At 55.6% G+C, this 24974-nt stretch overlaps 1 protein-coding gene across 1 annotated transcript in view; it reads left to right on the top strand.

The window, feature by feature from the left end:
* Positions 1 to 8382: 8382 nt before the first annotated feature.
* Positions 8383 to 24974, top strand: part of ARHGAP35 (Rho GTPase activating protein 35) — a 36888-nt gene continuing 20296 nt past the window's right edge. The window contains exon 1 of the mRNA XM_089668104.1: positions 8383 to 8546. The gene's annotated coding sequence lies outside the window, so the exon portion shown is untranslated. The remainder of the gene's footprint in view (positions 8547 to 24974) is intronic.

Below are 24974 nucleotides of genomic sequence, written 5' to 3'. Positions count from 1 at the left end.
CATAAAGATACCCCATACATATCCCCCACTCCCATACCCATCCCCCACTCCTATATAGATCCCAGACCCCCATACCAATCATCTTACTCCAATACAAATCCTGCACCCCCATAAAGATCCACCACCCCTCATACCAATCATCTCACCCCCATACAAATCTCCCCTACCCATACTGGACCCCCACCCCCATATAGATCCCCCACCTACATACAAATCCCCACACCCCATACTGATCCCCCATACAGATCTATAACCCCCATACAGATCCCTCACTCACATACCGATCCCGCACCTACATACAAATCCCTGCACCCCATACAGATCCCCCCATACAGATCCCCCACCCCTATACCAATCCCACACTCCTATATAGATCCCCCACCCTCATACCAATCATCCCACCCCCATACAGATCCCCCACCCTCATACAAATCTCCCACCCTTATACAAATGCCCCACCCCCATACAGATCCCCCCACCCCCATACAAATCCCATTGCTCCCCTACAGATATCCCCAACCCTACAGTCCCCCCCCATACCCCTACAAATCCTCCATACCAATCGTCCTGACCCCCTAAAAATTATTCTGAACCATACAAATCCCTCTGTCCCTCCACAAATCTTCCCAACCCCCCCATACAAGTCCCCCACCTCCCATACAAATCCTCCTGCTACCATACAAATCTCCCCACCCTCCATAAAAATCCTCTGTCCCCATACAAATCTTTTCACCTGCTACCCCCCTCCCCTAGAACAACTCTTTCTGCCACCCCCCTACAAATCCCCTCACCCCCATACAAATCCTCCTGCCCCTTACAAATCACCCATCCCCCTGCATCCAATACAAATCCCCCCACCCCCATACAAATCCTCCTGCCCCTAACAAATCACCAATCCCCCTGCATCCCATATGAATCCCCCCACTCCCATACAAATCCTCCTGCCCCTTACAAATCACCAATCCCCCTGCATCCCATATGAATCCCCCCACCCCCATACAAATCCTCCTGCCCCTTACAAACCACCAATCCCCCTGCATCCCATATGAATCCCCCCACTCCCATACAAATCCTCCTGCCCCTTACAAATCACCAATCCCCCTGCATCCCATATGAATCCCCCCACCCCCATACAAATCCTCCTGCTCCTTACAAATCCTCCTGCCCCTTACAAATCACCAATCCCCCTGCATCCCATATGAATCCCCCCACCCCCATACAAATCCTCCTGCCCCTTACAAATCACCAATCCCCCTGTATCCCATACAAATCCCCCCACCCCCATACAAATCCTCCTGCCCCTTACAAATCACCAATCCCCCTGCATCCCATATGAATCCCCCCACCCCCATACAAATCCTCCTGCCCATAACAAATCCTCCTGCCCCTTACAAATCACCAATCCCCCTGCATCCCATATGAATCCCCCCACTCCCATACAAATCCTCCTGACCCTTACAAATCACCAATCCCCCTGCATCCCATATGAATCCCCCCACCCCCATACAAATCCTCCTGCCCATAACAAATCCTCCTGCCCCTTACAAACCACCAATCCCCCTGCATCCCATATGAATCCCCCCACTCCCATACAAATCCTCCTGCCCCTTACAAATCACCAATCCCCCTGTATCCCATACAAATCCCCCCACCCCCATACAAATCCTCCTGCTAAATTCCCTGTCCCCATACAAATCCTTTCGTCTGTCACCCCTCCCCCCCAGAACAACTCCTTCTGCCACCCCCATAGAAATCTTCCTGCTCCTTACAAATCACCTATCCCCCTGCATCCCATACAAATTCCCCCACCCCCATACAAATCTCCCCACCCTCCACATAAATTCCCTGTCCCCATACAAATCCTTTCGCCTGCCACCCCCCCTCCCCCAGAACAACTCCTTCCACCCCCTACAAATCCCCCAAACCCCATACCAATTATCCTGCCTCTTACAAATCACCCATCCCCCTGTATCCCATACAAATCTCCCACCCCCATACAAATACTCCTGCCTCCATACAAATCCCATTGCTCCCCTACAAATCTCACGCATACTAATGCCCCCCCCCATACAGATCCCCTTCCCCTACCCAATACATATCCTCCTGCCCCTAAAATTCCCCTGCCCCCAATAGAAATCTCAATGCTCCCCTACAAATGTATAATACTCCTTACCCCATGTACAAATCCCCCCATCCTCCTGCCCCTCCCAAAGAGGGAAAAGGTATAAGGGGTGTAGGAGGAGGGGTATGGAGCAGTATGAGGGGTGTAGGAGGAGGGGTATGGAGCAGTATGAGGGGTGTAGGAGTAGGGGTATGAAAGTGTATGAAGGGTGTAGGAGGAGGGGTATGAGGGGTGTAGGAGGAGGGGTAAGAAGGGGTATGAAGGGTGTAGGAGGAGGGGTATGAGGGGTGTAGGAGGAGGAGTACGAAGGGGTATGAGGGGTGTAGGAGGAGGAGTATGAGGGGTGTAGGAGTAGGGGTATGAAGGGGTATGAGGGGTGTAGGAGGAGGGGAATGAAGAGTGGAGGAGGAGGGGTATGAAGGGGTATATGAGGAAGGGTGTGAAGGGGTATGAGGGGTGTAGGAGGAGGAGTATAAAGGGGTATGAGGGGTGTGAAGGGGTTTGAGGGGTGTAGGAGGAGGGCTATGAGGGGTGTAGGAGGAGGGGTGTGAAGGGGTGTAGGAGGAGGGGTAAGAAGGGGTTTGAGCGGTGTAGGAGGGGAGCTATGAGGGGTGTAGGAGGAGGGGTATTAAGGGGTATAAGGGGTGTAGGAGGAGGGGTATTAAGAGGTATGAGGGGTGTAGAAAGAGCGGTATGAGGGGTGTAGGAGGAGGGGTATGAAGGGGTATGAGGGGTGTAGGAGGAGGGGTATGAAGGGGTATGAGTGGTGTAGGAGGAGGGGTATGAGGGGTGTAGGAGGAGGGGTATGAGGGATGTAGGAGGAGGGGTATGAGGGGTGTAGGAGGAGGGGTATGAAGGGGTATGGGGTGTGTAGGAGGAGGGGTATGAAGGGGTATAAGGGGTGTAGGAGGAGGGGTATGAGGGGTGTAGGAGGAGGGGTATGAGGGCTGTGGGAGGAGGGGTATGAGGGGTGTAGGAGGAGGGGTATGAAGGGTGTAGGAGGAGGAGTACGAAGGGGTATGAGGGGTGTAGGAGGAGGGGTATGAGGGGTGTAGGAGGAGGAGTACGAAGGGGTATGAGGGGTGTAGGAGGAGGGGTATGAGGGGTGCAGGAGAAGGAGTACGAAGGGGTATGAGGGGTGTAGGAGGAGGGGTATGAGGGGTGTAGAAGGAGGGGTATGAAGGGGTATGAGGGGTGTAGGAGGAGGGGTATGAGGGGTGTAGAAGGAGGGGTATGAAGGGGTATGAGGGGTGTAGGAGGAGGGGTATGAGGGGTGTAGGAGGAGGGGTATGAAGGGGTATGAGGGGTGTAGGAGGAGGGGTATGAAGGGGTATAAGGGGTGTAGGAGGAGGGGTATGAGGGGTGTAGGAGGAGGGGTATGAAGGGGTATGAGGGCTGTGGGAGGAGGGGTATGAGGGGTGTAGGAGGAGGGGTATGAAGGGTGTAGGAGGAGGGGTATGAAGGGATATGAGGGGTGTAGGAGGAGGGGTATGAGGGGTGTAGGAGGAGGGGTATGAGGGGTGTAGGAGGAGGAGTACGAAGGGGTATGAGGGGTGTAGGAGGAGGGGTATGAGGGGTGCAGGAGAAGGAGTACGAAGGGGTATGAGGGCTGTAGGAGGAGGGGTATGAGGGATGTAGGAGGAGGGGTATGAGGGGTGTAGGAGGAGGGGTATGAAGGGGTATGAGGGGTGTAGGAGGAGGGGTATGAGGGATGTAGGAGGAGGGGTATGAGGGGTGTAGGAGGAGGGGTATGAAGGGGTATGAGGGTGTAGGAGGAGGGGTATGAGGGGTATGAAGGTGTATGAGGGGTGTAGGAGGAGGGGTATGAGGGGTGTAGAAGGAGGGGTTTGAGGGGTGTAGGAGGAGGGGTATGAAGGGGTATGAGGGGTGTAGGAGGAGGGGTATGAGGGGTGTAGGAGGAGGGGTATGAAGGGGTATGAGGGGTGTAGGAGGAGGGGTATTTAGGGGTATGAGGGGTGTAAGAGGAGGGGTATGAGTGGTGTAGAACGGGGGGTATGAGGGTGTAGGAGGAGGGGTATGAAGGGGTATGAGGGTGTAGGAGGAGGGGTATGAGGGGTAAGAGGGGTGTAGGAGGGGGAGTATGAGGGGTGTAGGAGGAGAGGTATGAAGGTGTATGAGGAGGGGTATGAAGGTGTATGAGGGGTGTAGGAGGAGGGGTATGAAGGGGTATGAGGGGTGTAGGAGGAGGGGTATGAAGGGGTATGAGGGGTGTAGGAGGAGGGGTATGAAGGGGTGTAGGAGGAGGGGTATGAAGGTGTATGAGGGGTGTAGGAGGAGGGGTATGAGGGGTGTAGGAGGAGGGGTATGAAGGGGTATGAGGGGTGTAGGAGGTGGGGTATGAAGGGATATGAGGGGTGTAGGAGGAGGGGTATGAGGGGTTTAGGAAGAGGGGTATGAGGGGTGTAGGAGGAGGGGTATGAAGGGGTATGAGGGGTGTAGGAGGAGGGGTATGAGGGGTGTAGGAGGAGGGGTATGAAGGGGTATGAGGGGTGTAGGAGGAGGGGTATGAGGGGTGTAGGAGGAGGGGTATGAGGGGTGTAGGAGGAGGGGCATGAGGGGTGTAGGAGGAGGGGTATGAGGGGTGTAGGAGGAGGGGTATGAGGGGTTTAGGAGGAGGGGTATGAGGGGTGTAGGAGGAGGGGTATGAGGGGTGTAGGAGGAGGGGTATGAAGGTGTATGAGGGGTGTAGGAGGAGGGGTATGAGGGGTGTAGGAGGAGGGGTATGAAGGGGTATGAGGGGTGTAGGAGGTGGGGTATGAAGGGATATGAGGGGTGTAGGAGGAGGAGTATGAGGGGTGTAGGAGGAGGGGTATGAGGGGTTTAGGAGGAGGGGTATGAAGGGGTATGAGGGGTGTAGGAGGAGGGGTATGAGGGGTGTAGGAGGAGGGGTATGAAGGGGTATGAGGGGTGTAGGAGGAGGGGTATGAGGGGTGTAGGAGGAGGGGTATGAAGGGGTGTAGGAGGAGGGGTATGAGGGGTGTAGGAGGAGGGGTATGAGGGGTGTAGGAGGAGGGGTATGAAGGGGTATGAGGGGTGTAGGAGGAGGGGTATGAGGGGTGTAGGAGGAGGGGTATGAGGGGTGTAGGAGGAGGGGTATGAAGGGGTATGAGGGGTGTAGGAGGAGGAGTATGAGGGGTGTAGGAGGAGGGGTATGAGGGGTTTAGGAGGAGGGGTAAGAGGGGTGTAGGAGGGGGAGTATGAATGGGGTATAAGGGGTGTTGGAGGAAGAGTATGAGGGGTGTAGGAGGAGAGGTATGAAGGTGTATGAGGGGTGTAGGAGGAGGGGTATGAAGGGGTATGAGGGGTGTAGGAGGAGGGGTATGAAGGGGTGTAGGAGGAGGGGTATGAAGGTGTATGAGGGGTGTAGGAGGAGGGGTATGAAGGTGTATGAGGAGGGGTATGAAGGTGTATGAGGGGTGTAGGAGGAGGGGTATGAAGGTGTATGAGGAGGGGTATGAAGGTGTATGAGGGGTGTAGGAGGAGGGGTATGAAGGTGTATGAGGGGTGTAGGAGGAGGGGTATGAAGGGGTATGAGGGGTGTAGGAGGAGGGGTATGAAGGTGTATGAGGAGGGGTATGAAGGTGTATGAGGGGTGTAGGAGGAGGGGTATGAAGGGGTATGAGGGGTGTAGGAGGAGGGGTATGAAGGGGTGTAGGAGGAGGGGTATGAAGGTGTATGAGGGGTGTAGGAGGAGGGGTATGAGGGGTGTAGGAGGAGGGGTATGAAGGGGTATGAGGGGTGTAGGAGGTGGGGTATGAAGGGATATGAGGGGTGTAGGAGGAGGAGTATGAGGGGTGTAGGAGGGGTATGAAGGGGTATGAGGGGTGTAGGAGGAGGGGTATGAGGGGTTTAGGAGGAGGGGTATGAAGGGGTATGAGGGGTGTAGGAGGAGGGGTATGAGGGGTGTAGGAGGAGGGGTATGAAGGGGTATGAGGGGTGTAGGAGGAGGGGTATGAGGGGTGTAGGAGGAGGGGTATGAGGGGTGTAGGAGGAGGGGCATGAGGGGTGTAGGAGGAGGGGTATGAGGGGTGTAGGAGGAGGGGTATGAGGGGTTTAGGAGGAGGGGTATGAGGGGTGTAGGAGGAGGGGTATGAAGGGGTATGAGGGGTGTAGGAGGAGGGGTATGAGGGGTTTAGGAGGAGGGGTATGAGGGGTGTAGGAGGAGGGGTATGAAGGGGTATGAGGGGTGTAGGAGGAGGGGTATGAAGGGATATGAGGGGTGTAGGAGGAGGGGTATGAGGGGTGTAGGAGGAGGGGTATGAAGGGGTATGAGGGGTGTAGGAGGTGGGGTATGAAGGGATATGAGGGGTGTAGGAGGAGGAGTATGAGGGGTGTAGGAGGAGGGGTATGAGGGGTTTAGGAGGAGGGGTATGAGGGGTGTAGGAGGAGGGGTATGAAGGGGTATGAGGGGTGTAGGAGGAGGGGTATGAGGGGTTTAGGAGGAGGGGTATGAGGGGTGTAGGAGGAGGGGTATGAAGGGGTGTAGGAGGAGGGGTATGAAGGTGTATGAGGGGTGTAGGAGGAGGGGTATGAGGGATGTAGGAGGAGGGGTATGAGGGGTGTAGGAGGAGGGGTATGAAGGGGTATGAGGGGTGTAGGAGGAGGAGTATGAGGGGTGTAGGAGGAGGGGTATGAGGGGTTTAGGAGGAGGGGTATGAGGGGTGTAGGAGGAGTGGTATGAAGGGGTATGAGGGGTGTAGGAGGAGGGGTATGAGGGGTGTAGGAGGAGGGGTATGAGGGGTTTAGGAGGAGGGGTATGAGGGGTGTAGGAGGAGGGGTATGAAGGGGTATGAGGGGTGTAGGAGTAGGGGTATGAGGGGTGTAGGAGGAGGGGCATGAGGGGTGTAGGAGGAGGGGTATGAGGGGTGTAGGAGGAGGGGTATGAGGGGTGTAGAAGGAGGGGTATGAAGGGGTATGAGGGGTGTAGGAGGAGGGGTATGAGGGGTGTAGGTGTAGGGGTATGAGGGGTGTAGGAGGAGGGGCATGAGGGGTGTAGGAGGAGGGGTATGAGGGGTGTAGGTGTAGGGGTATGAGGGGTGTAGGAGGAGGGGCATGAGGGGTGTAGGAGGAGGGGTATGAGGGGTGTAGGAGGAGGGGTATGAAGGGGTATGAGGGGTGTAGGAGGAGGGGTATGAAGGGGTATGAGGGGTGTAGGAGGAGGGGTATGAGGGGTGTAGGAGGAGGGGTATGAGGGGTGTAGGAGGAGGGGTATGAAGGGGTATGAGGGGTGTAGGAGGAGGGGTATGAGGGGTGTAGGAGGAGGGGTATGAGGGGTTTAGGAGGAGGGGTATGAGGGGTGTAGGGGGAGGGGTATGAAGGGGTATGAGGGGTGTAGGAGGAGGGGTATGAGGGGTGTAGGAGGAGGGGTATGAGGGGTGTAGGAGGGGTATGAGGGGTTTAGGAGGAGGGGTATGAGGGGTGTAGGAGGAGGAGTACGAAGGGGTATGAGGGGTGTAGGAGGAGGGGTATGAGGGGTGTAGGAGGAGGGGTATGAAGGGGTATGAGGGGTGTAGGAGGAGGGGTATGAGGGGTGTAGGGGGAGGGGTATGAAGGGGTATGAGGGGTGTAGGAGGAGGGGTATGAAGGGGTGTAGGAGGAGGGGTATGAGGGGTGTAGGGGGAGGGGTATGAAGGGGTATGAGGGGGATGTATTGGGGAGAGTAGGGGGGTTGGGGAAGTGGAGATCAGGGGGATGATAGATGTGATGGGGGAGGGGGTGCACCGACGAGGGATATGAAGGGCGGAGTTGATCCTCCCCCTGGGGGGGCAATTAGGAAGAAGGGTGTGTGTAGGGTGGGGTGGCTCCTCCCCCTTTGGGGCCGGTGAAAGTATATATACCTAGGCCCCACCCCCGAGGATTCAGTCTCTATTTTCTATGTACACTGTTATGGGGGCCCTCAGCCCTGGACATCTATTCTGGGGTTTCGGGAAATGTGGCCCTCGAAGTGGAGTTACCCTTTAAGGTGGGACAATTAGAGCGACACGTTAGGTGGGGCTGAGCGTGACTCCTCCCCCTCACACGGGGCCAGGTAGGTGGGATCAGCCTCTGTCAGTGTTTGTCCGCCCTGACTCGTTATGAATAAAGTTTTTTTAGATGGGGCTGTACGGTCTTTGAAGTAGCAAGATGGTCGGCGCGCCACTTCCGGTGACCTCACAGCCATTGGCAGCGAATAGAGACGTGGGAGTGGCAAGATGGCCGGCTTCCGGTGGCGCTCCCGGCGCGTCCCCGGCGCCCTTTCTGCTCTGCTCGTGCCCGCGCCCGCGCGCCCGCCGGAAGGAAGGAGCCGCCATTACAGGAGGAGACTCCCGAGTCACCCGGATACACCCGGAAACCGCGGCCCAGGGCTCCCCGACACCCGAGTCACCCAGATTCAGGCCCAGGCCGGTGACCCGACCACACCCGGGTGAGATATGGCGAAGGGAGGGGCGGCACACCCGATCTGCGGGCTCACATGTTAGGGCGGTGGGGGGGCATTGTATGTGTATAGAGGGGGGAGACCGGCGTGTGGGGGATGGGTGCACCCCAAACCTTCCCATCCCCCAATAGGGACTGTTCACCCCTCCCCCACAACAAAAGTATTCTCCCCACAATGTGTGTTCCCCACATATCCCCTCCCCCATCCTATATACTGTGTACCCCCAAATATCCCCTCCCCCATCCTATATACTGTGTGTACCCCCACATATCCCCTCCCCCATCCTATATACTGTGTGTACCCCCAAATATCCCCTCCCCCATCCTATATACTGTGTGTACCCCCACATATCCCCTCCCCCATCCTAAATACTGTGTGTACCCCCAAATATTCCCTCCCCCATCCTATATACTGTGAGTACCCCCAAATATCCCCTCCCCCCATCCTATATATTGTGTACCCTCAAATATCCCCTCCCCATCCTATATACGGTGTGTACCCCCAAATATCCCCTCTCTCATCCTATATACTGTGAACCCCCAAACCTCTTCTCCCCCCATCCTATATACTGCGTACCCCCAAATATTCCCTCCTCCATCCTATATACTGTGTGAACCCCCAAATATCTCCTACCCCTTCCTATATATCGTGTGTGCCCCCAAATATCTCCTCCCCCTTCCTATATATCGTGTGTGCCCCCAAAACCTCCCCTCTCCCATCCTATATACTTTGTGTACCCCAAAACCTCTCCTCCATCCTATATACTGTGTACCCCAAAACCTCTCCTCCATTCTATATACTGTGCACCCGTAAAATATCCCCTCCCCCAACTTATATACTGTGTACCCCCAAACCTCCCCCATCCTGTATACGGTGTACCCCAAAACCTCTCCATCCTATATACTGTGTACCCCAAAACCTCCCCTCCCCCATCCTATATACTGTGTACCTCCTAATATCCCCTCCTATATACTCTGTACCCCAATACCTCCCCTCCCAAAGTCCTGTATACTGTGTACCACAAAACCTCCCCCATCCTATATACTGTGTGTACCCCCAAAATATCCCCTCCCCCAATCCTATATACTGTGTGTACCCCCAAAATATCCCCTCCCCCATCCTATATACTGTGTGTACCCCCAAAATATCCCCTCCCCCATCCTATATTCTGTGTGTACCCCCAAATATCCCCTCCCCCATCCTATATACTGTGTGTACCTCCAAATATCCCCTCCCCCATCCTATATACTGTGTGTACCCCCAAAATATCCCCTCCCCCATCCTATATTCTGTGTTTATTCCCAACTATCCCCTCCCCCATCCTATATACTGTGTACCCCAATCTCTTCATACCCCTTCTATGTACCCCAAAATATTTACCCCCACAAGGTACTCACTCCCTATATACCGTGTGTACCCAAAAATATCTCCTCTAGTCTCCTCCGGCCCCCTTCCTGTGGGCTCCTGCGGCCCCCTTCCTGTGGGCTCCTGCGGCCCCCTTCCTGTGGGCTCCTGCGGCCCCCTTCCTGTGGGCTCCTGCGGCCCCCTTCCTGTGGGCTCCTGCGGCCCCCTTCCTGTGGGCGCCTGCGGCCCCCTTCCTGTGGGCGCCTGAGGCCCCCTTCCTGTGGGCTCCTGCGGCCCCCTTCCTGTACGCACCGCGTGTTGTCTGTACAAAGGTGAGGTGTACGCTCTCTGCACTCTCCCCGGCTGATTGTACAGAATACACTCCTCACAGTCACATGGTGTATATACACGCCCTCCCCGACTCTGTACACCGCCACGGCGTACTGCACCGCTCACAGTCACACGGTGTATATACACGCCCTCCCCGACTCTGTACACCGCCACGGCGTACTGCACCGCTCACAGTCACACGGTGTATATACACGCCCTCCCCGACTCTGTACACCGCCACGGCGCACTGCACCGCTCACAGTCACACGGTGTATATACACGTCCTCCCCGACTCTGTACACCGCCACGGCGTACTGCACCGCTCACAGTCATCACATGGTGTATATACACGCCCTCCCCGACTCTGTACACCACCACGGCGTACTGCACCGCTCACAGTCACATGGTGTATATACACGCCCTCCCCGACTCTGTACACCGCCACGGCGTACTGCACCGCTCAGTCATCACACGGTGTATATACACGCCCTCCCCGACTCTGTACACCGCCACGGCGTACTGCACCGCTCACAGTCACATGGTGTATATACACGCCCTCCCCGACTCTGTACACCGCCACGGCGTACTGCACCGCTCACAGTCACATGGTGTATATACACGCCCTCCCCGACTCTGTACACCGCCACGGCGTACTGCACCGCTCGCTCTGTCACCAGGTGGATCTTCGATTGATTCTGTTCTCAGATTCCCCCATAGATCACTATAGAAGGTTCTGATCCGGGAAAGACATTCCCTGAGCACGGGGACTTCCTGTCAGGGTGACAACACCGAGCCGACTCCGTATCACCTGGAAACACAACGAGGGGATTTCAATGGACGAGTTGTGTCCGGTCCACCCTGCCCTCTGGTTGGTTGCAGATCCAGGCCCCGCCCCTCCTATTTTTTTGAAGGTCTCCTTATAAGACACATAACACATAGGGGATTGCTGTGTCAGCCAATCAGATTGCAGTGAGGTTCTGACAATGGGCTGTGATTGGTGGAGATGGATTGGCAGATCTGATGTAGAATGTTGGTAATTCATTTTTCGGGCGCTTTATAGCTCCGCCCTGGTCAGGCTCGGCACTTATCGCCCCTCGGGTGGGAGGAGCCCAGTTGGGGTGCGGAGATGTTCCCAGGATCGATCTCCGGATTTAGTCCTTCGTCCCGGAGAAGGACGCGTCCTCCAAGTGGAGACTTTCTGGGGTTTTCACATCTTTTGCTCCGTCCAACTCTCACCGTTTTCTGTTATTTCACCTTTTAGTGTCACAACTTTCTCTGCCGAGCTTTTATAGATCGAACTAAAGCAGGCGGTAGAGGGGGGCGATGGCGTCACCCATCTGTATGGACAGGCCGGAGGGGTGATGCTATATGAAGGTGACGAGATTTAGGTGCCGTGTCCCCACACCAGGGATTGTGGCTAGTGGTGGGTGTGGGGAGGCTGGCTGGAGCTGGTGGGTGTTGTGGGTGCAGGTGTCCGGCCCCGGGGATGGTCACTGGAAATGGTGAGTGTCAGGGAGACTGGCTGGAGGTGGTGGGTATCAGTGGAATGGGTAGGTGGTGACTGGTGTTGGGAAGGATGGCAGGAGGTGGTGGGGAGGATGGATGGAGGTTGTGGTTCATGGGGTGGTGGGTGATGGGGGGGTTGGCTGGAGGTGGTGGGTTTGGGGGAAGGCTTGCTGGAGGTGGTGGGTGGCGGAGAGGCTGGATGGAGGTTGTGGTTGCAGGGGTGGTGGGTGATGGGGAAGCTGGCTGGAGATGGTGGTGGTTCCTGGAGAGGCTGGCTGAAGGAGGTGGTGGTTCCTGGGGAGGCTGGCTGAAGGAGGTGGTGGTTCCTGGGGAGGCTGGCTGAAGGAGGTGGTGGTTCCTGGGGAGGCTGGCTGAAGGAGGTGGTGGTTCCTGGGGAGGCTGGCTGAAGGAGGTGGTGGTTCCTGGGGAGGCTGGCTGAAGGAGGTGGTGGTTCCTGGGGAGGCTGGCTGAAGGAGGTGGTGGTTCCTGGGGAGGCTGGCTGAAGGAGGTGGTGGTTCCTGGGGAGGCTGGCTGAAGGAGGTGGTGGTTCCTGGGGAGGCTGGCTGAAGGAGGTGGTGGTTCCTGGGGAGGCTGGCTGAAGGAGGTGGTGGTTCCTGGGGAGGCTGGCTGAAGGAGGTGGTGGTTCCTGGGAAGGCTGGCTGAAGGAGGTGGTGGTTCCTGGGGAGGCTGGCTGAAGGAGGTGGTGGTTCCTGGGGAGGCTGGCTGAAGGAGGTGGTGGTTCCTGGGGAGGCTGGCTGGAGGTGGTGCGTGGTGGGGAAGCTGGCTGAAGGAGGTGGTGGTTCCTGGGGAGGCTGGCTGAAGGAGGTGGTGGTTCCTGGGGAGGCTGGCTGAAGGAGGTGGTGGTTCCTGGGGAGGCTGGCTGAAGGAGGTGGTGGTTCCTGGGGAGGCTGGCTGAAGGAGGTGGTGGTTCCTGGGGAGGCTGGCTGAAGGAGGTGGTGGTTCCTGGGGAGGCTGGCTGAAGGAGGTGGTGGTTCCTGGGGAGGCTGGCTGAAGGAGGTGGTGGTTCCTGGGGAGGCTGGCTGGAGGTGGTGAATGGTGGGGAAGCTGGCTGAAGGAGGTGGTTCCTGGGGAGGCTGGCCGGAGGTGGTGGTTCCTGGGGAAGCTGGCTGAAGGAGGTGGTTCCTGGGGAAGCTGGCTGAAGGAGGTGGTTCCTGGGGAAGCTGGCTGAAGGAGGTGGTTCCTGGGGAAGCTGGCTGAAGGAGGTGGTTCCTGGGGAAGCTGGCTGAAGGAGGTGGTTCCTGGGGAGGCTGGCTGAAGGAGGAGGTGGTTCCTGGGGAGGCTGGCTGAAGGAGGTGGTGGTTCCTGGGGAGGCTGGCTGAAGGAGGTGGTGGTTCCTGGGGAGGCTGGCTGGAGGTGGTGGTTCCTGGGGAGGCTGGCCGGAGGTGGTGCGTGGTGGGGAAGCCTGGTTTCACATTGTTGGGACCTGGTTGGCCGTCTCCCATAGAGTACCAGGAAGCCGTGCCGTAGATTTGACCTTTGGGGTGTGTTGCTGTGGCAGGTTGGATGAGTGTGAAGTCGCAGGAACAGGTATGTGACCATTGCTCAGGTCCGGTCCCCTGGGGGCCCATTCAGGATCAGGTTGGTTTCTGCTCAGGGCCGCTGTTTGCAGTCAGTGTAGTACTCCTTGTGGCCGCTCAGGGATGTCCGGTGCCCCCAGGGCAGCAGCGTCTCGGCCTGTTACATGGTGACGGTCAGGGTTGGTTGTGGGTGTGGTGATGGGTGCCAGGCTGCTGGGTGTGGTTGCTGGAGGTGGGGCTTAGGTTGAGGTTCTGGGCCTCATGTCTGTATGAAATGGGTGGACGTCCTGAACATGGCGTCAGCCGCAGGAATTCTCCATCCACCACCCCTCACTCATCGCTGACACCACGCAGGAGATGTGGCTTCATGTTTGGTAGATGTTCTCCTGGTTTTTCTGACCCAGAAGTCATTGCTGGTGGCTCCTCCCGTATTGGTCTGTGTGTATGTCGGGTCATTCTGTGGTTGGACAGTTCTCAGGCTCCAATCACAGAGCCGCCATATTGGCGTTGTATGGAGGAACTGTCTCGTTTCTTGAGGTGGACCTCATGTGCACATCACTAGAAGTGACACCTGCTATCACCTGAGACTCCGCCTGCCTGTCTGCGGTGACCCCACCTACTGGTCTGAGACTCCGCCCTTCCGAAATATGGGCCGCCATTCGATTCCTTTTCAAAATGCCGCAAGTATAGAAGAATCCCTGGTGACCCGCCAGAAATCCGGTGAGCCCCTAACTTCCTCTATTCACCTAACAAGGCTGCCTCTGCTGCACTGAAAGCCAAAGCAGTATTGTCAGCTCCGCCTGCTAGACTACAGAACACCTCCCTCATTGTTAAAATGGGGAGGTGCTGAGAATGTATAGAGGGGGAGGTGGTGAGAATATAAACAAGGCGGAGTTGTATAGAGGGGGAGGTGGTGAGAATGTAATCAAGGAGGAGATATGGAGAGAGGGGGTGGGGCTACACATCTAAACAAGGAGGGGCTGTAGAGAGGGGGAGGTGTTGAGAATATAAACAAGCAGGAGATATGGAGAGGGGGTGGGGCTACACATCTAAACAAGGAGGGGCTGTGGAGAGGGGGAGGTGCTGAGAATGTTAAAGAGGAGATATGGAGAGAGGGGGTGGTGCTACACATCTAAACAAGGAGGGGCTGTGGAGAGGGGGAGGTGCTGAGAATGTAAAAGAGGAGATCTGGAGAGAGGGGGTGGTGTTACACATCTTAACAAGGAGGGGCTGTAGAGAGGGGGAGGTGCTGAGAATGTAAAAGAGGAGATATGGAGAGAGGGGGTGGTGTTACACATCTTAACAAGGAGGGGCTGTAGAGAGGGGGAGGTGCTGAGAATGTAATCAAGGAGGAGATCTGGAGAGAGGGGGTGGTGTTACACATCTAAACAAGGAGGGGCTGTGGAGAGGGGGAGGTGCTGAGAATGTAAAAGAGGAGATCTGGAGAGAGGGGGTGGTGTTACACATCTAAACAAGGAGGGGCTGTAGAGAGGGGGAGGTGCTGAGAATGTAATCAAGGAGGAGATATGGAAAGAGGGGGTGGTGCTACATATCTAAAGGAGGGGCTGTAGAGAGGGGGAGGTGCTGAGAATGTAAACAAGAAGTCCTTGAAAGAGGTGCTCAGAATGAATACCGGAAGGGGTTACAGAAAGTGGGAATGTGCTCAAAATGCAAACAGGGAGGAGTTATGGAGAGGGGGAGGTGCTGAGCATGTAAACAAGGGATGGTTATGAGGGCAGGAGGTCAACATCTAAAGTAGGAGTTAAGAGGGCGGAGCTACTGAAAATGTAAACAGAGGGTGTTATGGAGAGAGGAAGGTGCTAAAAAAGGTTTAAAAAGAGGAGGCGGTTCTGATATAAACAAGGAGGAGTAGTGAGGAGGGGAGGTGCTGAAAATCAAAACGAGGGTATAGAAAGGGGAGGTGCCAAGAATGTAAACCAGAAGCATTATGGGGGGGGCTGGAGTTCTAAAGGAGTTAAAAAAAAAATACAGATACTGAGAGTGTAAACAGGGAGGAGTTATGGAAAGGGGAAAATGATAGATATCTAGAGGAGGAGGAGTCATATAGAGGGGGTGTTGGTGAGAATGTAAACAAGGTGGAGTCATATAGAGGGGGTGTTGGTGAGAATGTAAACAACACGGAGTTATATAGAGGGGGTGATGGTGAGAATGTAAACAAGGCGGAGTTATATAGAGGGGGTGATGGTGAGAATGTAAACAAGGCGGAGTTATATAGAGGCGGTGGTAGTGAGAATGTAAACAAGGCGGAGTTATATAGAGGGGTGGTAGTGAGAATGTAAACAAGGCGGAGTTATATAGAGGTGTGGGTGAGAATGTAAACAAGGCGGAGTTATATAGAGGGGTGTTGGTGAGAATGTAAACAAGGTGGAGTCATATAGAGGGGGTGATGGTGAGAATGTAAACAACACGGAGTTATATAGAGGGGGTGATGGTGAGAATGTAAACAAGGCGGAGTTATATAGAGGGGGTGGTGAGAATAGAAACAAGGCGGAGTTATATAGAGGCAGTGGTAGTGAGAATGTAAACAAGGCGGAGTTATATAGAGGGGTGGTGGTGAGAATGTAAACAAGGCGGAGTTATATAGAGGGGGTGGTGGTGAGAATGTAAACAAGGCGGAGTTATATAGAGGGGGTGGTGGTGAGAATGTAAACAAGGCGGAGTTATATAGAGGGGGTGGTGGTGAGAATGTAAACAAGGCGGAGTTATATAGAGGAGGTGTGGGTGAGAATGTAAACAAGGCGGAGTTATATAGAGGAGGTGTGGGTGAGAATGTAAACAAGGCGGAGTTATATAGAGGGGGGTGGTGAGAATATAAACAAGGCGGAGTTATATAGAGGGGGTGGTGGTGAGAATATAAACAAGGCGGAGTTATGTAGAAGGCATGGTGGTAAGACTGTAAACAAGGCGGAGTTATATATAGGGGGTGGTGGTGAGAATGTAAACAAGGCGGAGTTATATATAGGGGTGGTGGTGAGAATGTAAACAAGGCGGAGTTATATAGAGGGGGTGTGGGTGAGAATGTAAACAAGGCGGAGTTATATAGAGGGGTTGTGAGAATATAAACAAGGCGGAGTTATATAGAGGGGGTGGTGGTGAGAATATAAACAAGGCGGAGTTATGTAGAAGGCATGGTGGTAAGACTGTAAACAAGGCGGAGTTATATATAGGGGGTGGTGGTGAGAATGTAAACAAGGCGGAGTTATATAGAGGGGGTGGTGGTGAGAATGTAAACAAGGCGGAGTTATATAGAGGGGGTGGTTGATGAGAATGTAAACAAGGCGGAGTTATATAGAGGGGGTGGTTGATGAGAATGTAAACAAGGCGGAGTTATATAGAGGGGGTGTTGATGAGAATGTAAGCAAGACGAAGTTATGAAGGTGGGGGTTGTGGAGAAGTTATGAAGGGGGGTTATGGAGGAGAGTTATGAATGGGGGGGTTGTGGAGGAGGAGTTATGAATGGGGGGGTTGTGGAGGAGGAGTTATGAATGGGGGGGTTGTGGAGGAGGAGTTATGAATGGGGGTTGTTGTGGAGGAGGAGTTATTAAGGTGTGTGTGTGTGTAGCCCGGTGTAGATTGGAGGAGATGTTATGAGGGGGAGGGGGTGTGGAGGAGGTGTTCTGTAGGCCGTGGAGGAGGTGTTCTGTAGGCCTGTGGAGGAGGTGTTCTGTAGCCCTGTGGAAGAGGTGTTCTGTAGCCCTGTGGAGGGAGGTGTTCTGTAGCCCTGTGGAGGAGGTGTTCTGTAGGCCGGTTGAGGAGGTGTTCTGTAGCCCTGTGGAGGAGGTGTTCTGTAGCCCGGTGTAGAGTTGGACATTTTTGCCCGGTTGGTCTTTAGTAGGAGAATAGATTGTCAGCTCTGTGGATCACAGCTGATGGCGTCCTCTTTCACCTGCCGCGTGTTGCGAATTCCTCGGCGGTGAATGCTGAGAATCTGCTGCATCACCTGCTGTGGATGGACATGGCTGGACATGTCTGGGGCCCCGGGGGGGGAGCCGTGTCAGTCGGGGTATGTGCCGGGACGGCTCCCGGTATGTCAGTGGCCCTCAGCTCCCTCTGTATTGATCTCTTGGTGAGACGTTGATGACACCTCCAACCTTTGTCCCTGTCGCCGGGGAGTGACCACGTTGCTGATTTTGTGTCGGGAAATGTGGCCCCACAAATCCCGGGGTCCCCTATGTACAGGGCCAACCTATAATCCAGGCCGACCGTTCTCATAGGCGGGTGTTATAGATGGGCAGATGTAAAGGGGGCGCTGTGATGTGCACTGGATATAAAAAGTCTTCACACCCCCCGGGTAAAATGTCAGGTTCCTGTGATGTAATAAAATGAGACAAATCAATCATTTCAGAACTTTCCCACCTTTACCATCTCCTGTCCGGCCCAGGTTTATAAACGGCCTCCCCGCCCCCTGCTTGTGCGCCCCGCAGCACCGTGATCCGGTGCCGCTGTGTCCTCCGGACCCAGTGCAACACCGATCGTCAGATGGGACCTCTGTGCGAGGTCCCGATCATGTGATCACTGGTTGGCCAATCAGTGATCACATGCAGAGTAGTAAGCAAGATGTCCCTTCTGACATCATTGCTTACTACGTGTGAAATCTGTGAATGATCACAGAGATCACATGGTACAGGGCCATTCACAACAGCCTTGTACCATGTGACAAGCTGTGACCAATCACAGCTCACACAGTATTTCTCAATGGCTGCAGGAATGCAGCCAGAGAGCAGAAATGATTCCTCTTACAGCCTTTATGGGTGTAAAAGCAATCAGTGTAAAAAAAAAAATTTTCATCACCCCCCCCCCCCCCCCCAAGTAGTGTCACCATGGAGACACTGTACTGCTGGGGTGACAGTATGGGAAAAAAAACAAATATAAAAAAATAAATAAAAATGTAAATTTTTTTTTAATTTTATAATTTTTGGTTATAAACTAATTTGAGTTATTTTTTTTTTTTTTTTACTAAAAATATAACGGAATAAATTTTGGCCGAGATTTATGATGAAATATTATTTATTTTCAAATTTTATAAGAAAAACACTTTTTTTCAACATTTTTGTACTTTTTCATTTATATAGCAAAAAAAATAAAAATCCCAGCGGTGAATAAATACCACCAAAATAAAGCTTTATCTGCCTCAAAAAAATGCTAAAAAACTCATATGGGTCCAGTGTTTGCATGACCGCGCAATTGTCATTCAAAGTGTGATAGCGCTGAAAGCTGAAAATTGGCGGGGGGGGGGGGAAGGGGTTAATGTGACCTATAAACTGTACAACAAACTGAAATCTTTTAGGTGGAGGGAGGTAAAAATAAAAAACTAAATAATCTGGTTGCATAAGTGTTCACACCCTTACACTGATCCTTTGGTGAAGCCCCTTTTGATGTGATTCCGGCACTCAGTCTTTGTGGGGAGGAGTCTATCCGCACGGCACATCCTGACTCGGCAATATTCGCCCGCCCTTCCAAATCGGTCGGATGGGGAGGGCGTCTCCTGCGCACAGCCCTCTTCAGAACCCCCCCCAGACTGTCCATCGGGTTCAGGTCTGGACTCCACAACTTCCCTCTTCTGGTGAAGCCGTTCCTTTGTGGATTTGGATGGATGCTTTGGGTGGTTGCCATGCTGGAAGGTGAAGTTCCTCTTCATGAAGCCTGAAGGTTTGGTGCCGATATTGACCGGTATTTGGGACTGTTCATCATTCCCTCTACCTGGACGAAGACCCCAGTTCCAGCTGAAGAAAACGGCCCCAAAGCATGATGCTGCCACCACCATGCTTCACGGTGGGTATGGTGTTCTTTTGGTGATGGGCGGTGTTGGTTTTGCGCCAAACATATCTTTTGGAATTATGGCCAAAAAAGTCCACCCTTGGGGTCATCAGACCAGAACACATTTCCCTCATGCTTCTGGGAGACTTCAGATGGGTTTTTGTAAATTTTTAGCCGGGCTTGGATGTTTTTCTTGGTAAGGAAAGTCTTCCATCTTACCCCTCTACCCCATCGCCCAACATATGAAGAACACGGGAGATTGGTGTCACATGGACCTCACAGCCAGGACTTGCCAGATATTCCAGCAGCTCCTTTCATGTTGCTGAAGGCCTCTTTGCCGCCTCCCAGACCAGTTTTCTTTTTGTCTTTTCATTTCGAAAGGGACGTCCAGTTCTTGGTGATGCCCCTGTGGGTGATGTCATGGTTGGTGATGCCCCTGTCGGTGATGTCATGGTTGGTGATGCCCCTGTCGGTGATGTCATGGTTGGTGATGCCCCCGTTGGTGATGCCCCTGTCGGTGATGTCATCGTTGGTGGTGCTCATGGTTGGTGATGCCCCTGTCGGTGATGTCATCATTGGTGATGCCCCTGTCGCTGATGCCCCTGTCGCTGATGTCATGGTTAGTGATGCTCCTGTGGGTGATGCCCCTGTTGGGGATGTTATGGTTGGTGTTGCCCCTGTCGCTGATGTCATGGTTAGTGATGCTCCTGTGGGTGATGTTATGGTTGGTGTTGCCCCTGTCGGTGATGTCATGGTTGGTGTTGCCCCTGTCGGTGATGTCATGGTTGGTGACGCCCCTGTGGGTGATGCCCCTGTGGGTGACGTCATGGTTGGTGACGTCAATGTGGGTGATGCCCCTGTGGGTGATGCCCCTGTGGGTGATGCCCCTGTTGAAGTCATGGTTGGTGACGCCCCAGTCGGTAATACCCCTGTCAGTGATGTCATGGTTGGTGTTGCCCCTGTCGGAGATGCCCTTGTTGGTGATGCCCCGGTTGGTGACGCCCCTGTCGGTGATGTCATGGTTGGTGTTGCCCCTGTCGGAGATGCCCTTGTTGGTGATGCCCCGGTTGGTGACGCCCCTGTCGGTGATGTCATGGTTGGTGACGCCCCTGTCGGTGATGTCATGGTTGGTAATGCCCTTGTCGGTGACGTCATGGTTGGTGACGCCCCTGTCGGTGATGCCCCTATCAGTGACGTCATGGTTGGTGTTGCCCCTGTCGGTGATGTCATGGTTGGTGGCGCCCCTGTGGGTGATGTCATGGTCGGTGACTCCCCGGTCGGTGATGTCACTGTTGCGCCATATTCTCTCCACTTGATGATGACGGCCTTCACTGTGTTCCGTGGGATATCTAATACAGGGGTGTCAAACTGGCGGCCCTCCAGCTATAGCGAAACTACAAGTCCCATCATGCCTCTGCCTTCGGGAGTCATGCTTGTAACTGTCCGTCTTGCAAGGCCTCATGGGACTTGTAGTTTTGCAGCAGCTGGAGGGCCGGCAGTTTGACCCCCCTGTGATCTAATGCCTTGGAAATTCTTTGTCCCCTTCTGATACCTTATAACAGCGAGATCCTTCTGATGCGTTGGACCTCTCTGCGGACCGTGGCTTTTGCTGTAGGATGCGACTAATGCAGGCCATACACGGGTTGAATTCCGAACGATTTTTCAAAAACGTTCGCTCGGTAATCCGAAGGCGCCATCAATGATTTCGAAAATCGGCCGACCGAGTCATAAAGTTCCCCCCATATAACAGGCGAGACTTCTGCTCCTTCCAGGTCGCGGCTCGTGGCGCGTATTCTTCTCGGAAAAACGATCGTACGATTGGACCATCATTGAGTCGAAAATCGGTTGTTTTTCACGAATTTTCCAACATGCCCGATCACCGAAAAGGGGAGGAGCCATGAAAATCGTCCGGTGCCATTCACCCCACTAACAGAGCGAAAATCGGCAGATTATTCTTAGGTCCAATTTTTGGACAAAAAAAAATCCTATGAATGTGATCCCTTCATTCTGAACACAGCGACAGCCCCAGTTATAGGAGGGTGTGAACACTTATGCAACCACATTGGTTTAGTTTTTTATGTTTACTTCCCCCCTAAAGATTGCAGTTTGTTCGGCTTTGTGCAGTTAATCGGTCACATTAGAGGTGGGAGAAGTTCTGAAATGATTGATCTTTGTCGCATGTCTTTACATCACAGAAACCTGACGTTTTACCCGGGGGGGGGGGGGTGAAGACTTTATATATTCACTGTATTGGGGGGGGTGCGATGGACTGTAATGTAAAGGGAGGGGTGCTGTGATGTAAAAGGAGGGCACTGGGTTGTAAAGGGGGCTGTGATGCGACAAGGGAGAGGGGGTTCTGATATGAAGGGGGGCACTGGGTTGTAAAGGGGGGTTGCTTTTAAAAGGGGTGGGGGGGCTGAGATGTGACGGGGCGACTGTGATGGACTGCAATGTAAAGGGGGCGCTGTGATTTAAAGGGGGGGGGGGCTGCGATGGACTGTAAAGAGAGGGCACTGGGTTGTAAGGGGGGCTGCTTTGTAAAGGGGGACTGTGATGAACTGTAATGTAAAGGGGGTGGGGGCACTGGGTCATGGGGGCGGGGCTGTGATGTGGAGGGGGGGGGAATGTGATATAAAGGGGGGCTGCTTTGTAAAAGGGGGGGGGCTGTGATGAACTGTAATGTGAAGGGGGTGGGGGCACTGGGTCGTGGGGGTGGGGCTGTGATGTGGAGGGGGGACTGTGATAAACTGTAATGTAAAGGGGGTGTGGGCACTGGGTCATGGGGGCGGGGCTGTGATGCGACCTGGGGGGGGGACTGATGGACTGTAATAAAGGGGGTGGGGGCACTGGGTCATGGGGGCGGGGCTGTGATGCGACCGGGGGGGGGGGGACTGTGATGGACTGTAATAAAGGGGGTGGGGGCACTGGGTCTTCAGATTACCCCAATTCCTGCACCTCCTCCATGCCTGCTCCGCCCCCCCATCCCGTGTGCCTCCTCTGCCCCCCTGTGTGCCGCCTCCGCCCCCCCTTGTACCTCCTCCCTCCCCGTGTAACCCCTCCCTGCCTCCTCCCCCCCCTGTACCCCCTCCGTGCCTTCTCCGCCCCCCCCCTGTACCCCCTCCGTGCCTCCTCCGCCCCCCCTGTACCCCCTCCGTGCCTCCTCCGCCCCCCCTGTACCCCCTCCGTGCCTCCTCCGCCCCCCTGTACCCCCTCCGTGCCTCCTCCGCCCCCCCTGTACCCCCTCCGTGCCTCCTCCGCCCCCCCGTACCCCCTCCGTGCCTCCTCCGCCCCCCCTGTACCCCCTCCGTGCCTCCTCCCCCCCCCGTACCCCCTCCGTGCCTCCTCCGCCCCCCCCCGTACCCCCTCCGTGCCTCCTCCGCCCCCCCCTGTACCCCCTCCCTGCCTCCTCCGCCCCCCCTGTACCCCCTCCCTGCCTCCTCCGCCACCTTGTACCCCTTCTCTGCCTCCTCTGCCTCCCGTGTACCTCCTCCCTTCCTCCTCTGCCCCCCGTGTACCTCCTCCCTTCCTCCTCTGCCCCCCGTGTACCTCCTCCCTTCCTCCTCTGCCCCCCGTGTACCTCCTCCCTTCCTCCTCTGCCCCCCCGTGTACCTCCTCCCTTCCTCCTCCGCCCCCCGTGTACCTCCTCCCTTCCTCCTCCGCCCCCCACTGTTCCCCCTCCCTTCCTCCGCCCCCCCCGTACCCCCTACCTGGCTCCGCCCGCCCCCCCCCGTACCCCCTACCTGCCTCCGCCCCCCACTGTTCCCCGCCCCCCACTGTTCCCCCCGTGCCTCCGCCCCCCCCACCCCCTCCCTGCCTCCGCCCCCCCCCCCCTGTACCCCCTCCCTGCCTCCGCCCTCCCTGTACCCCCGCCCTGCCTCAGCCCCCCCCTGTACCCACTCTCTGCCTCCTTTGCCCCCCCTGTACCCCCTCCCTGCCTCCTCCGCCCCCCTGTACCCCCTCCCTGCCTCCTCCGCCCTCCGTGTACCCCCTCCTTGCCTCCTTCGCCCTCCGTGTACCCCTCCCTGCCTCCTCCGCCCTCCGTGTACCCCCTCCCTGCCTCCTCCGCCCTCCGTGTACCCCCTCCCTGCCTCCTCCGCCCTCCGTGTACCCCCTCCCTGCCTCCTCCGCCCTCCGTGTACCCCTTCCCTGCCTCCTCCGCCCTCCGTGTACCCCCTCCCTGCCTCCTCCGCCCTCCCCGTGTACCTCCCTCGGTCCGGGGGTGTCCTCGCCACCGCTCACTTACCCTTCCCTCGGTCCGGCGGTGTCCTCACCACGGCTGGTTTCGCCAGCCGTCTTCTCTCCCTGGTGCCGCCATCTTTAGTGTGGGCACCCGGCTGTGACAGTTTGCAGCTTGTGGGTGCCCACTGCACATGTGCGAGAAGCACCGTACTTTGTGAATGGCCCCTGTAGTCTTCATGTGTCCCAGAAGACTACGGGGAGGGAGGGGGGAGGACAGCTTTCGCTTCCGATCGCCTAGTGGGTACCCCCCAAGGTGCCAATCCCTAATGGGGAGCTTGGGACAAAGGCTTCATGAGGAACGTCCCCTGTTGGGTGGAGCTCCGCTTTGTGTGTTTTTATTTAACCTTTGCGGTAATATCGTGAGACATAAACTGGGACCTCCACTATTCTCCCGGGGTCTCGGCTTTCAGAAAGGATCTCGTGTTTGGGGGGGTTTTATGTCCTCTTCAGGCCGAAAATGTTTTTTTTAAACAGAAAGGGCCCTTGCAGCCAACAGGCACAAAGACAAGCCGGACACTCCCCTTTCCTGACGAGCAGCCAATCGGTGGTCGTTACACTGCAAGGTCTCTTCCCTCCCTGCTAGTCCTCGGGGGCGGACTGGAGACATTCCTAAAAGCCCCTCAGATTTTATTACGGTTTTGGTTAAAATTTTATTTTTTTCATCATGATATAGTCCCGGGACAGGTAGACTGGGACCCCGATATAGTCCCGGGACAGGTAGACTGGGACCCGATATAGTCCCGGGACAGGTAGACTGGGACCCCGATATAGTCCCGGGACAGGTAGACTGGGACCCCGATATAGTCCCGGGACAGGTAGACTGGGACCCCGATATAGTCCCGGGACAGGTAGACTGGGACCCCGATATAGTCCCGGGACAGGTAGACTGGGACCCCGATATAGTCCCGGGACAGGTAGACTGGGACCCCGATATAGTCCCGGGACAGGTAGACTGGGACCCCGATATAGTCCGGGACAGGTAGACTGGGACCCCGATATAGTCCCGGGACAGGTAGACTGGGACCCCGATATAGTCCCGGGACAGGTAGACTGGGACCCCGATATAGTCCCGGGACAGGTAGACTGGGACCCCGATATAGTCCCGGGACAGGTAGACTGGGACCCCGATATAGTCCCGGGACAGGTAGACTGGGACCCCGATATAGTCCCGGGACAGGTAGACTGGGACCCCGATATAGTCCCGGGACAGGTAGACTGGGACCCCGATATAGTCCCGGGACAGGTAGACTGGGACCCCGATATAGTCCCGGGACAGGTAGACTGGGACCCCGATATAGTCCCGGGACAGGTAGACTGGGACCCCGATATAGTCCCGGGACAGGTAGACTGGGACCCCGATATAGTCCCGGGACAGGTAGACTGGGACCCCGATATAGTCCCGGGACAGGTAGACTGGGACCCCGATATAGTCCCGGGACAGGTAGACTGGGACCCCGATATAGTCCCGGGACAGGTAGACTGGGACCCCGATATAGTCCCGGGACAGGTAGACTGGGACCCCGATATAGTCCCGGGACAGGTAGACTGGGACCCCGATATAGTCCCGGGACAGGTAGACTGGGACCCCGATATAGTCCCGGGACAGGTAGACTGGGACCCCGATATAGTCCCGGGACAGGTAGACTGGGGACCCCGATATAGTCCCGGGACAGGTAGACTG

Source organism: Staurois parvus, unplaced genomic scaffold (assembly GCF_062004578.1).
Source record: "Staurois parvus isolate SC_StPar_1 unplaced genomic scaffold, SC_StPar_1.0 ptg003851l, whole genome shotgun sequence".
Taxonomy (NCBI): domain Eukaryota; kingdom Metazoa; phylum Chordata; class Amphibia; order Anura; family Ranidae; genus Staurois; species Staurois parvus.
Note: the sequence above shows the minus strand (reverse complement) of the source record. Positions and strands in the feature narration are given on the sequence as shown.